General features: G+C 40.1%; 1 protein-coding gene across 7 annotated transcripts in view; it reads left to right on the top strand.

Moving 5' to 3' along the window:
- stk33 (serine/threonine kinase 33) overlaps window positions 1–13724 on the top strand; it is a 231786-nt gene that overhangs the window by 93192 nt on the left and 124870 nt on the right. The gene's annotated exons all lie outside the window — the stretch shown is intronic.

Here is a 13724-nt window from a genome sequence, read left to right as displayed (position 1 = left end):
TATACTTTTTATATTTCACTTTTTTGCTATATAGCATGCACTATTATCAATGAGTTTTAAATGTTGGGGAATTCAGGACATAGTTGCTCTTTGCTGTTAGAATTGAAAATTAATGATCTCATCATAAGAAATTATTGACAATTATACTGCAAAACTACTAGGTTGCTTATGAGTCCTTTTCAAACACGAACATACACTTGTATAATGCTCTTCATGTAAAAGGACATCTGAAAGTGTTTTATGCACGCGGTGGAAAAGTGGGCACAGAGCAGGAAAAGGAGGAATTTAGCGGGGAATACTGAAGGTATTGTCAAAAAGATGGGTTTTTAGAAGGCTTGTAAAGACAGGGAAAGAGTTAGCAAGTGGTTTTGGGTTTCAGAGGACAGGAGCATTGTGATTGAATGAATAATTGATCTCCTGGTGAAATAGCATGAGCAGGGAACAAGCAGTAATCTGGAGTCAGAGGAACACCGGTTCAGGCAGGGAGTCTTGGCTGGACAAGATCATCCAGATAGGGTGGAGTGAAGCTGCGGAAGGATTTGAAATGAGGACAAGGGTTTTGAAGTCAATTTGCAAGCAACCTCTTTTGAATTTCTGCTTAAACAAGGCTATACGTATTTGCTGGACTGTGTGTGGCTACTATGTAGAAGTCTATGACTTGCACATGAGCAAAAAAGTCATTGTGTACTTGTGAGTTTTCCATTCTTCTTGATCATTGATTTAAAGATAGACCATTTACTTCAACCCATTTTTAGGAGATGAAAAACAGCACATATAAATTTGCCTAATAAAAAGCTGAATAGGTGTGTGGCCTTCTATGTGATTTTTGTTTACCATGGTGATGAATAGAATTAAGAGGTTAAAAGCTGGGTTCTCACTGGAGTGATTAAAAAGGGAGTTGTACTGTAATTCAACTTAACTTTATTAATGCTGATGTCTCCAAACTAGCACATTAATGGTACCATGTTTTCTGTAATAATCCAGATTTATAAGGCTGCTACTGGAAACTATGAACTATAAAAAAAAAACTTGCTGACAGTGATGTATATTGGCAATACTATACTATAAGAAGTTAAAAATAAAACATCCTTTCTTGTTAGAAAACCTACCAACTTACCAGTTGGTAAATGGCTAGGTCACTTCAAAGAAAAATAGAGAGAGAAAATGTCCTTGACCAAAGGATAATGTTTAACCTTAAGACTAGAAGTCAGGATTAACTACTGATCAAATTGTCAACCTATATTATCTCTAAGTATAAACTGGCCAGAAGTTATTAAAGGTGCTGAGCAGAACAAACCTGCATGTACACTAAATCAATATAAAAATGCCACGTACTTGGAGTCATGTCCTGTTTTTTTGCCTCTTCTTGGAGATTACATGGCTCCGGGTAGGTAGTGTATGTCTTTATCGTGATGCATAAGGCATCACAATTATATTGGACAGGCTAGATAAACCAATGTTTTTTTTTCTGTCTGTCATTTCCATATGTTTGTACGTTTCGTATGACACTGTCGAAATCAAAGCAAAGATGCTGCTTTAGAATAGTAGCCGTTCTTGGACCTTAAGTGACATTTCCCCCCCAAAGCTAACAAAGTGGCTTGTGCCATATTCAAATGTCCCATTGACTTAAATATAAGTGGGCCGTTTGATGGTTTCTTAATGTTTGGAATGACTGTAATTTCAAGGAACGGAAGCCCCCACCCATGGAAACTCATTTACTACTGGTGCCTCTGTGCATTGTTGTGCCAACATGCCGTGCCATTAACTGGACAAAGGTATGTGATTTCCCATATTATTATTTTTTGATTTATTCCATGCCATTGATTATTGCTGAGAAGAGGCTGGGCACTTTCCCACACAGGGCATATGGAAAAGAAGGTGGCAAGTCCACTTGGGCTGCTGTTGTGCCGTAACAGAATGGAATTTACTGAGACCTGGGCGAAGGTAGTGTCTCTCTGCTCTATTTACCTAGAAAGTAGTGCACAATGTGGGAAATCTCAATTGGTAAAACAAAACTATTCTTGCATGCTGGTTGCCTGTAATTTAATTCGATTCACTCATTCCATGATGTAACGTGTATGCAGTCAGGCTCAGCTCTTTGCCAATGGTGAGTAAATAAATATAGCTAACAAAGTGTCAAATTAGTATAAAGCAGAATCTTGTCTCTAAAAACAGCGAATGCTCTTAAATGTTTATTAACAGATGAATCATTTAAATTTAAACGTTGGATGTTGGTGGCCTGACAGTGGCAGAGAGGACCAGAGAAAGATCCCAAAAAATTCTGGCTTCTAAAAAGAAAATCTATTTTCAGTCATTAATTTCTGCCCACAGGGTTGATGATTAAATTCGAATGATAATTCAGTTTTGATATTGTGCAAACCTTAGATGGACTGTCTGGGTATTGCTCTTCACTGATGATGATTGGGGGTGCAGCAGAGAGAGAAAAGAAAAGGAGAGATAAGTAGTATTACCCCTGGCAAAGGTTAATCAAACTTTGTTACAAACTTGTGATGAGAACAGCAGCTTTTCTTAGGCCTCCATTTTTAAAGACTTGGCTAGAGATCAGGAGTGGCTCTTGTTAACCCAAGGGAGCTGAGGCTAATTGTAGCATCCTTACTACCACCCTAGCTGAGATGAACTAACCCAGCACAGAGCGGTGATCAAACTTTTGATCTTCGTGGATTGTCTGGCTCAGTTTGTTTTCAGATTTACATTGATCACCTCTGCTGTGAATTCACAGAAATTTAATTAAACCTTTACCTTCAATGGGGTGGTCCTGGAGGTGGTCATGTGATCAGATGTCACATGATCAAATATCAGCTCTCTAATGAGGTAAAGCATGATTGTAATGCAGAAAACTGGTTTATATTACATGAAAAACACAAATAAACAGAACATTGTTTTCATGGCACGATTTGCCTAATTCCAAATGCTCATTGTATCATAGAAATAATAGAAATGTGCAGCTTTGCCCTGTGTTATAGGATAAACTCACTTTACAAGTCAGTAATCTCTGAATTGACTGGCAATAACCTTAGAAAACAAGATCTTGCTATCTCACTCTTACTGTTCCAGATTCAAACTGCCCCAGACTGATTTGTCTCAAAATCGATGAAAATACGCACATCTATGATAGCTGATTGGTCTGGCATTCCAACTAATTTGTTCTAAACATTCCAGATACCTATTGTATCTCTAGGAGTTGACCCTTTTGTGAACTGAATCTAACTTAATGGCAGCAACATAATATAAATTAAAATCCCATACAAGCCAAATAGGTAAAAAATCTCTCAATGCTACACTTAGGTTCCAGTGACCGGATTACAGCTTTTTAAGTATTAAACCAGGCACAGCCTGTCATGTTTAATTTCTAATGACCACATCACCTTTGGGCGAATGCTACAGCAGTGTGGCATGTGAAGGGAAGTTTTTGAGTTTTATCCTTAAGTTAGTGCAACTTTAAAAAATTTAGCATGAAGATAGAGTAGTTCTTGGACAAGGTTTCTTTAGGTAGTCTCTCAGTTTAATTTGGGTCAGGAGGTTCTTGTACCCTTTTTTTTATTCCATCTCCATTTATCTGGTGAGGATATTGGACTTCATACAATAGGAAGGATTTTGAGGATTCAGAGTGAATACAACACATTTACCAGGATGCTGCCTGGTATGATGAAACACAAAGAAATACTTGGAAAAGTTTGGTCTTCATTTGTTACAACAGTGCAGATTACCAGGCAATCTAACAGAAATTTTTAAAATTATGAAAAGATGTGGCAGGGTAGATAGAAGCAGACTGTTTCTAATAGTTGAGGGGCCATAGATACAAGATTAAATGTAAGAGATTTAGAACAGAGGGTAGAAGAAACTTCTACACAGAGAGTTGTAAGGCTGTGGAATCCCTTCCAGGGTTAGTGGTTGAGGCAGGAACTACGTCAACATTGGCTAAGAGATAGAAAGCACAGTAGTGGTGAATGGTTGTTTTTCAGACTGTTGGGAAATATACAGTGTTCCCCCCCCCCCCCCCACCACCCCCAGGGGTCGGTGTTAGGAACTCTGCTCTTTTTGATATTATTGACCTGGACTTGGGTATACACAACATAATTTCAATGTATGCAGGTGACACGAAAATCGGAAATGTAGTAATCAGTGAGGAGGACGTGGACAGACTGGTGAAATGGGCAGACACATGGCAGATGAAATTTAATGCAGAGAAGTGTGAAGTGATGCCTTTTGGTAGGAAGAATGAGGAGAGGTAATGGTACAATTTTTTAAAGGGAGTGCAGGAACAGAGAACTAGGGGTGCACAACCATAAATCTTTAAAGGTGGCAGGTCAAGTTGAGAAAACTTAAAAAGTGTACGGTATCCTTGGCTTTATAGACCGAGGCATAGAGTACAAAAGCAAGGAAGTAATGCTAAACCTTAATAAATCACTGGTTAGACCCCAGCTGGAGTATTGTGTCCAATTCTGGGCACCACACTTTAGGAAGGATGTCAAGGCCTTAGAGAAGGTGCAGAAGAGATTTATTAGAATGATACCAGGGATGAAGGACTTCAGTTATGTGGAGAGATTAGAGAAGCTGGAATTGTTCTCAGAGCAGAGAAAGTTAAGGGGAGATTTGATAGAGGTGTTCAAAACCATGAAGGGTTTTGATAGAGTAAATAAGGAGAAACTGTTTCTAGTGGCAGAATGTCAGTAACCAGAGGACACAGATTTAAGATAATTGGCAAAAGAACCAGAGGCAAGATGAGAATTTTTTTTATGCAGCAAATTGTTATGATCTGGAATGCATTGCCTGATAGCATGGAGGACACAGATTCAATAACTTTTAAAATGGAATTCGATAAATATTTGAAGGGGAAAAATTTTCATGGCTATGGGGAAAGGACAGGGTAATGGGACTAATTGGATACCTCTTTCAAAAAGCTGGCACAGGCACGATGGGCTGAATGGCCTCCTGTGCTGTATCGTTCTATGATTCTATTCAAGATTAGATTGGATAGGTAGATAAAAGAAAAGGGATTGAAGGGATGTGGGAACAATGTGGGTAAATGTGATTAGCATTATTTGCTCACATGAAGGGTAAATGCCTACATGGACTGATTGGGCCAAAAGGCCTGTTTCCATGTTGTAACTTCTATGTATTTCTATATTTCATAGTGTTGGTGTGCACAGAGCGCTTTGTTACTTTAGGAATTTCCACTAGTTATTTGTTTTATATGGAAAACCAGTCTTGGTAACTTGATGACAAAACAGGGTATATCAAAATGCCTAAATGAGTGTAATCTCCATTGTACCATTTAGCCAATAAACTTTGCAACGTGTCCCTTGTGTGTTTACCAGATATTAGTATTTAAATTGGCCAACGCCAGGGCTGTGTTTTCAGCAAATCTATTTTGGTAGTAGGGTTTGGGTTTCCCTCCTTCCTAAATCGGTGTTATATTTGTACGGCTCTTAAGATGTGTGAGGGATGCCTGAATGAAAACAGAAAGCAAAATTTTGATCATTCTAAAAATGAGAGCATCTCTTTTGATTCTTCCCAACAATCCCTTAGGCCCTATTGGGGTTTTTTTTTATCATTTGGGAGTTTTAATGCAAGTCATTCTTTGGATATTTTAAGTTTAAAAAGTGAACTACTGCTCAGGTCCTGGGCCTTTATAGAGGGCAGAAGCAGTTGGTTACATGGGAGGTGGTCCCAATGAGGTAAAAAATGATTCCCCAGAACCAATCAGGATTGATATTCCTGCAGTATGTGAAGGATGCTATCATTTAAAGGTAGCTAATCTGACTTTATCCACATTACTTTTATCCATCATCTAGATACCCTCCAGAATTTTCACAAACAAAGACCAGTGTAAGATATCACTCATTGTCTAGCTTTTCTTGTGTTTATTTGATCTCCTTTTCTTGTTGAATAAAACTACATAATGATTCTTTTTGTTTGTGTTTTACTTGTCTTCATTGATTTATGTGCCAAGGGTCACAATTTGTATTATCCACAAATTTCCATCATCCACCAGGGGATTTTGAAAAGGGTGGTATAAGCACTGTAATGTTGGTGCTAACGTCATAGTTTTATTGATGCGATTTTCACCAATTTCTTGGTAAAACATAACTGAATCCAAAATTGTTACACATATATGGAATGTCATTGTACATATGTAGTGCCACCCAGAGTTTGAGGAAAAATTAGAACTTTATTGATAAAAGAATACCAGTATGAATGAGGATAGTGGTGTTCAATATGCCTCACCTGCTGGTTCTTGCATAAAGCAATTGCAGTGATGCGGCATAATATGACAGGAATTTTCTTTAACCAATTTTTGAAGAGATGGAAGAGGAGTCTACTCACAATATGATTTTGCATTTGTGCTTTCTTGACCTTGGGATTGTCAAAGCAGCTGAGAGGAAACTGAATTGCATCTATCCTGTGCTAAACCTCATCTTGGAGTTCTTTGTGAACACTGGTGCAGTTGAAGAAACAAATCCTCTCCCAGTATTCTATTTCCTTGCCATGATAATCACAAAGTTCATTCAGAAAAATAGAAGGACCATTTACCTACCAATGTAATTCAACAAATCAATGATGATGACATGGGTCTTTTGGATAATGAGGTAATGGATCAGCTCAAAAAGGTTTGTTTGCAGTTCGATGATTTAGTTGATTATTCTACAATTTGCGAATCTTTGAGATTAAATCATATATCATTGTCTGAACTGAGTGAGAGCTGATGACTTTGTGGTTTTATCTGGGAATCCTTTTGTTGCTGATGGCAGTTAATAACAATCCTTTGCATCTCTGGCAAATGATACTTAATTTAAGGCATTTGGCATTCTTCAGGCAGATTATGTCTGACTTCCAAGCTGTGTTTCTAAGTTCTCAGTATATCTTAGAGGGAGTTATTTAACTTAATTAATCACTGTGACCTTCAAGGATATAATTTACATTGCTAAAACATTTGTTGAGATAGAAGGGAACATTTGCAGAATATAGACTGCTTGTAGATGACGACGATTTACTTCTAATTTATTGTTTCTTGGTCAAGGTTATGCTACTACTAGGAAACAAAGTGCAACATATATCTGAAGTTAAAAATGATCCAAGCACTGAGGCACCATGGTAACCTACTGCTTTGTTGTAATTTGTGCTATGTTATATGTAAACAAAATAGATTAGCAGAAAAAAGGTAATGTATAGACTGTTAGTTACATCTTTTTTCCTGCACGTCTACAGTTAATTATGAATTTTTCAATCTTTGTTTTATAAGGAACACCGTATTAAAGAAGAAAAAGCTGGGGGAGTGCTTTCTGTACAAAGAATTTCACCATCTCTTTCTCTTTGTTACAATATCTTCCACCTATTAGGAGATATTCTCATCTCTTCCTGTGTGTTTTGTAATGTATGGAAAGCTACCATTTCAGGTTTTCTTTCTGAACGGCTTTGCTTATCGGTGGTGGCTAGGTACTACTGCATACTCAGCCAGTAATGTTTTTTTGTGGCATTCCACCTCTAGCTCAACCATTGCACAGTCTGAAGTGCTAGCCTGTGATAAAATATCTCGAGCCACACAGGCACATTTGTCCCCCAACCTACGTTAGGTTCGGGAGGGCATATATAGTTAGGAGATATAATTTACTTTTAGAGATGGGAGCGTAATTTCTAAAAGCTTTTCTTTAACCTTAACATCCTCCTCTGCCATAAAGTCACAACCATCGCAATGCGGTTTAGTGTTGTCTTATGGGACGTTGATAAGTAGTTTCGTTCTCACATTATGCACATTTTTGACACATGGTGTCATTTTAGCCAAATCTTTTTCTTGCTGCAGTTCTTTGAAAGAGTATTCACCAATAAAGTATAAGGCTTAATCCTGGAGTTTATTCCTTTATTAAAACATATATTCCCATGTATTCTATAATTTTTGCTTTAGAAATTGATGGCTGGTCCCCCTATTGGAGATGCTAACCTTATTCTATGCCCCAAGGTATAGGGAATCTGGACATGTAATTAGTTTTGGGGGGGGGGGGTAAAAAACTTGCATTAATATAGTGCTTTCACTTTCTCAGGATATCCCAAAGCGCTTCACAGCCAATGAATTATTTTCAAGTGCAGTCACTGTTGTGTTTTTTTTTTATTCGTTCATGGGATGTGGGCATCGCTGGCGAGGCCAGCATTTATTATCCATCCCTAATTGCCCTTGAGAAGGTGGTGGTGAGCCGCCTTGAACCACTGCAGTCCGTGTGGTGAAGGTTCTCCCTCAGTGCTGTTAGGAAGGGAGTTCCAGGATTTTGACCCAGCGACAATGAAGGAACGGCGATATATTTCCAAGTTGGAATGGTGTGTGACTTGGAGGGGAACGTGCAGGTGGTGTTCCCATGTACCTGCTGCTCTTGTCCTTCTGGGTGGTAGAGGTCGTGGGTTTGGGAGGTGCTGTCGAAGAAGCCTTGGTGAGTTGCTGCAGTGCATCCTGTGGATGGTACACACTGCAGCCACGGTGCGCGGTGGTGAAGGGAGTGAATGTTTCGGGTGGTGGATGGGGTGCCAATCAAGTGGGCTGCTTTGTCCTGGATGATGTCGAGCTTCTTGAGTGTTGTTGGAGCTGCACTCATCCAGGCAAGTGGAGAGTATTCCATCACACTCCTGACTTGTGCCTTGTACATGGTGGAAAGGCTTTGGGGTGTCAGGAGGTGAGTCACTCGCTGCAGAATACCCAGCCTCTGACCTGCTCTTGTAGCCACAGTATTTATATGGCTGGTCCAGTTAAGTTTCTGGTCAATGGTGACCCCCAGGATGTTGATGGTGGGGGATTTGACGATGGTAATGCTGTTCAATGTCAAGGGGTGGTGGTTAGACTCTCTCTTGTTGGAGATGGTCATTGCTTGGCACTTGTCTGGCACGAATGTTACTGGCCACTTATCAGCCCAAGCCTGGATGTTGTCCAGGTCTTGCTGCATGCAGGCTCGGACTGCTTCATTATTTGAGGGGTTGCGAATGGAACTGAACACTGTGCAAGCATCAGCGAACATCCCCATTTCTGACCTTATGATGGAGGGAAGGTCATTGATGAAGCAGCTGCAGATCGTTGTGCCTAGAACACTGCCCTGAGGAACTCCTGCAGCAATGTCCTGGGGCTGAGATGATTGGCCTCCAACCACCACTACCATCTTCCTTTGTGCTAGGTATGACTCCAGCCACTGGAGAGTTTTCCCCCTGATTCCCATTGACTTCAATTTTACTAGGGCTCATTGGTGCCACACTCGGTCAAATGCTGCCTTGATGTCAAGGGCAGTCACTCTCACCTCACCTCTGGAATTCAGCTCTCTTGTCCATGTTTGGACCAAGGTTGTAATGAGGTCTGGAGCCGAGTGGTCCTGGCGGAACTCAAACTGAGCATCGGTGAGCAGGTTATTGGTGAGTAAGTGCCGCTTGATAGCACTGTCGACGACATCTTTTATCACTTTGCTGATGATTGAGAGTAGACTGATGGGGCAGTAATTGGCCGGATTGGATTTGTCCTGCTTTTTGTAGACAGGACATACCGGGGCAATTTTCCACATTGTCGGGTAGATGCCAATGTTGTAGCTGTACTGGAACAGCTTGGCTAGAGGTGCAGCTAGTTCTGGAGCACAAGTCTTCAGCACTACAGCCGGGATGTTGTCGGGGCCCATAGCCTTTGCTGTATCCAGTGCACTCAGCCGTTTCTTGATATCATGTGGAGTGAATCGAATTGGCTGAAGACTGGTTTCTGTGGGGATGGTGTGGATATCGGGAGGAGGCCGAGATGGATCATCCACTCGGCACTTCTGGCTGAAGATGGTTGCAAACGCTTCAGCCTTGTCTTTTGCACTCGTGGCATCATTGAGGACGGGGATGTTTGCACAGCCTCCTCCTCCCGTTAGTTGTTTAATTGTCCACCAGCATTCACGATTGGATGTGGCAGGACTGCAGAGCTTTGATCTGATCCGTTGGTTGTGGAATCGCTTAGCTCTATCTATAGCATGTTGCTTCCGCTGTTTGCTGTTTGGCATGCATGTCGTCCTGAGTTGTCGCTTCACCAAGTTGGCACCTCATTTTTAGGTATGCCTGGTGCAGCTCCTGGCATGCTCTTCTACACTCTTCATTGAACCAGGGTCAATCCCCTGGCTTGTTGGTAATGGTAGAGTGAGGAATATGCCGGGCCATGAAGTTATAGATTGTGCTGGAATACAGTTCTGCTGCTGCTGATAGCCCACATCTCCTCATGGATGCCTAGTTTTGAGCTGCTTGATCGGTCCTGAATCTATCCCATTTAACACGGTGATAGTGCCACGCAGCACGTTGGATGGTGTCCTCAGTGCGAAGACGGGATTTCATCTCCACGATGACTGTGCGGTGGTCACTCCAACCAATACTGTCCTGGACAGATGCATCTGCGACAGGTAGATTGGTGAGGACGAGGTCAAGTAGGTTTTTCCCTCGTGTTGGTTCGCTCACCACCTGCCGCAGGCCCAGTCTGGCAGCTACGTCCTTCAGGACTCTGCCAGCTCGGTCAGTAGTGGTGCAACCGAGCCACTCTTGGTGATGGACATTGAAGTCCCCCATCCAGAGTACATTCTGTGCCCATGCTACGCTCAGTGCTTCCTCCAAGTGGTGCTCAACAAGGAGAAGGACTGATTCATCAGCTGAAGGAGGACGGTAGGTGGTAATCAGCAGGAGATTTCCTTGCCCATGTTTGACCTGATGCCATGAGATCTCATGGGGTCCGGAGTCAATGTTGAGGACTCCCAGGGCCACTCCCTCCTGACTGTATATGACTGTATATCACTGTACCGCCACCTCTGGTAGGCAAATGTGACAGCCAATTTGTGCACAGCAAGGTTCCACAAACAACAATGAGATGAATGACTAGTTAATGTGTTCTTAATTGTTTTGGTTGAGGGATAAATGTTGGCTGGGACACTTGGGGAGCTCCTCAGCTCTACAAATAGTGCCATGGAATCTTTTACGTTCATTTGAACTGGCAGAGGATCTTGGTTTAATGTCTCATCCAACACTACTGACATTGCAGCACTCCCTCAGTACTAATGTGTCAGCCTAGATTTTGTGTTCAAGTCTCTGGATTGGGGTTTGATTTTCTCAATCAAAGGCGAGAATACTACCAATGAGCAAGCTGATACATTTTAGTTTTAACAATCCAGCCCTCCCACATTATTGTGAAGCTGAGCAGATTAAGGTATTCTGTGTGCTTTGTTCACTCTGGCTAAAGATGTAGACAATAATCCAAATTCTTGGTGTTAAGCAAATTACAGGAGGAGATGCTTTCCAAAATCTGAAACAAAAGCACTGCAACTTTGAATTACCATTGATAGTTATTAGAGTTTGAATAAGTAGCCACATTAGTTCTGAATTTTACTTTAAATTAAAGTAATATAAATACTGCATTTTTAGAAGATGTATTCAACGGAAGAGTTGAATATATTTGATATGCAAAAAGTCTTTGACTTTGCGTAGAGTACTTTTAATTTTCAGTATAGAATGATTGTTCAAACAGTAAACAAGCTGTGTTTTAAGAATTCCAGATCATTTCAACTGAAGTGAATGGTGCAAATTAGTGCTATTGACAAGAAAGATCTGTACAAAATAAATAAATTGAAGCAATTACTAGCAAGCTTTAGGGCTTTTAGCATGAATGATACAGTGCTAACATCTTGGTGACAATTATCAATATTGTGGTCCTTCACAGCTTGATGTAATAGTGATTACTGTGACAACTCTAGCCTATGTATAACGAGTTTATTATCCTAATGCATTGAAATAAATGTTAATTATGATTGTGATCGTTCATCCATTCGAAACAGAATATTAAGAGCGAATATTTATGGCTGAATTCACATTTTGACATGAAATGTGTATTTTTAAGTTAAAGAATAATGAAAAATATTTAATAATGTGATATTATGTATTTCATGGTCACTGTCAGTGCGGCTTTGTAATTTGCTGACAGATTGTCCCTGTTTTTTGCAGCACCGAGTGCAATACCCCAATTAAAAGTTAGCCTATAATCTACCCAAGCTGGATAAATCAGGGCAGACGAGTTTCAGCTAGTTAATGCTGGGATTGAAGCTAATGTGCTTGGGAATCAAATTTCTATTGCTGAGCCTATTGAGCTGCTGTATTTACTTATAATGAAAATTAACAGGAAACCCATCTATGGACACATTTATCCATTGTCTTTAAATACTAGGAACTATGCACAAAGCAAAACTGAGTGATACATTGTAACTAGGTATGCTAGAACCTAGGTTGTGCCATTTTATTAGGTTTTATGTATGCAAATTTTCATTCACCTTTATTCTTAGTGATTCTCTTGATTTAACAGCAGCAGATTTTTAAAACAATCTGTGACAAGTTTCCAAGCATGAATGAGTCAGAGTTTTACATGTACTTGTGATTTTTTTGGATGGGCGGGGGAAGGGAATTTTGCTCTTTTCATCTCTTTCTAGTTACCTCTCTTCACTATCATCTTTCTGACTTACCACTACCCTCCATTAGCAAAAGAGCTTCTCTGCAGCTCCCATCAATGCTGTGCTCTTGATGGGGTGGGGTATTGATTTATGATGGATGAGGCTTTGGGTTATTCTCATTTTCAGTGCTGTGCAGTACTGAAGACCAGAATACAACAAAAGTTCAACTTATGTGTAATCCTCAATGCACCAAGTAAGTTTCCATAGTTTAAAAAAAGTCCTCAAGGCTTAGGGCTATTAATCACCACACAAAACATCCATCATTGTAATGCTGACTCTTAAACTTGATTATATTACACACAATTTGGGATTCTGCCTTATTCTGGTCTTCAGTACCAAGAATCTTAATTTTTTAAAAGTCTCCTAATACTTCAAAGGTTTAATCTGCATTCTAGATTTCTTACTTTTATGTCACAATGAGCCACTAGATTGGGTATTAACTAAGCAGTATAGCAGTCTCTGGTGGCAACAAATTTGTTTTGTACAACACTTGGTTTATCCTTGTGTTGCAAAAGAACAAATCTGATGTTCAAATGGGATGGTTTTTAAACAATACTTATTGACAATATTGATGGCCACATTAGTCACAGTTAAGGTTGTTGATCCTGCTTATTGTCTGCACAGGTTTTTTAAAAAAATGCTGGAATAGGAACAAAAGCACCCTTTTGAGCCTAAGGTATGTTAAATATGACAAAGCACCAGTTGAACACTTCCTCATGTTCTGAAGTACTGAAGATATTCTTATACCTGACATTTTTGTGCAAAAATCTTAATCAAGTTTCCATTATGTTTTGTGATTTCTGGACTAGTGTGTGAGCACAGCATATTGGTGTTCCAATGCAGCCTTCATGGAATGCTGGTGATTACCACATAAAGAGTTTTTGGTCTTTGCAATACTGTTGGGGTCAACTAAGTACAGGCTACGAATTTACCCACAGGGAGGGAAAAGTCTTAGCCAGCCTGCACTAAATCTCTAGGAATAACAAAATCTTTTTCAAACATAGTCTGTAATAAAGATTAATGAGATGCTGCACAAGCTGTTATCAACATATGCCAATGTGAAAGGTGGCAATGATAAAGCCATGGCAACAAGATTTCTGCCCATCCTCTTAGTCAATGAAATGGTGCTTGGCATGGTGAGGCCTAAAAAAGGCCAAGAAAATAATAATATAAACATAATTTAAAGGCGATCACTTAAGGCTGATAAATTATGACTTACTGAAACAG

The sequence above is a fragment of the Heptranchias perlo genome, chromosome 12 (genome assembly GCF_035084215.1).
Source record: "Heptranchias perlo isolate sHepPer1 chromosome 12, sHepPer1.hap1, whole genome shotgun sequence".
Taxonomy (NCBI): Eukaryota; Metazoa; Chordata; class Chondrichthyes; order Hexanchiformes; family Hexanchidae; genus Heptranchias; species Heptranchias perlo.
The sequence above is the reverse complement of the archived record's forward strand: the minus strand, read 5'-3'. Positions and strand labels throughout refer to the sequence as shown.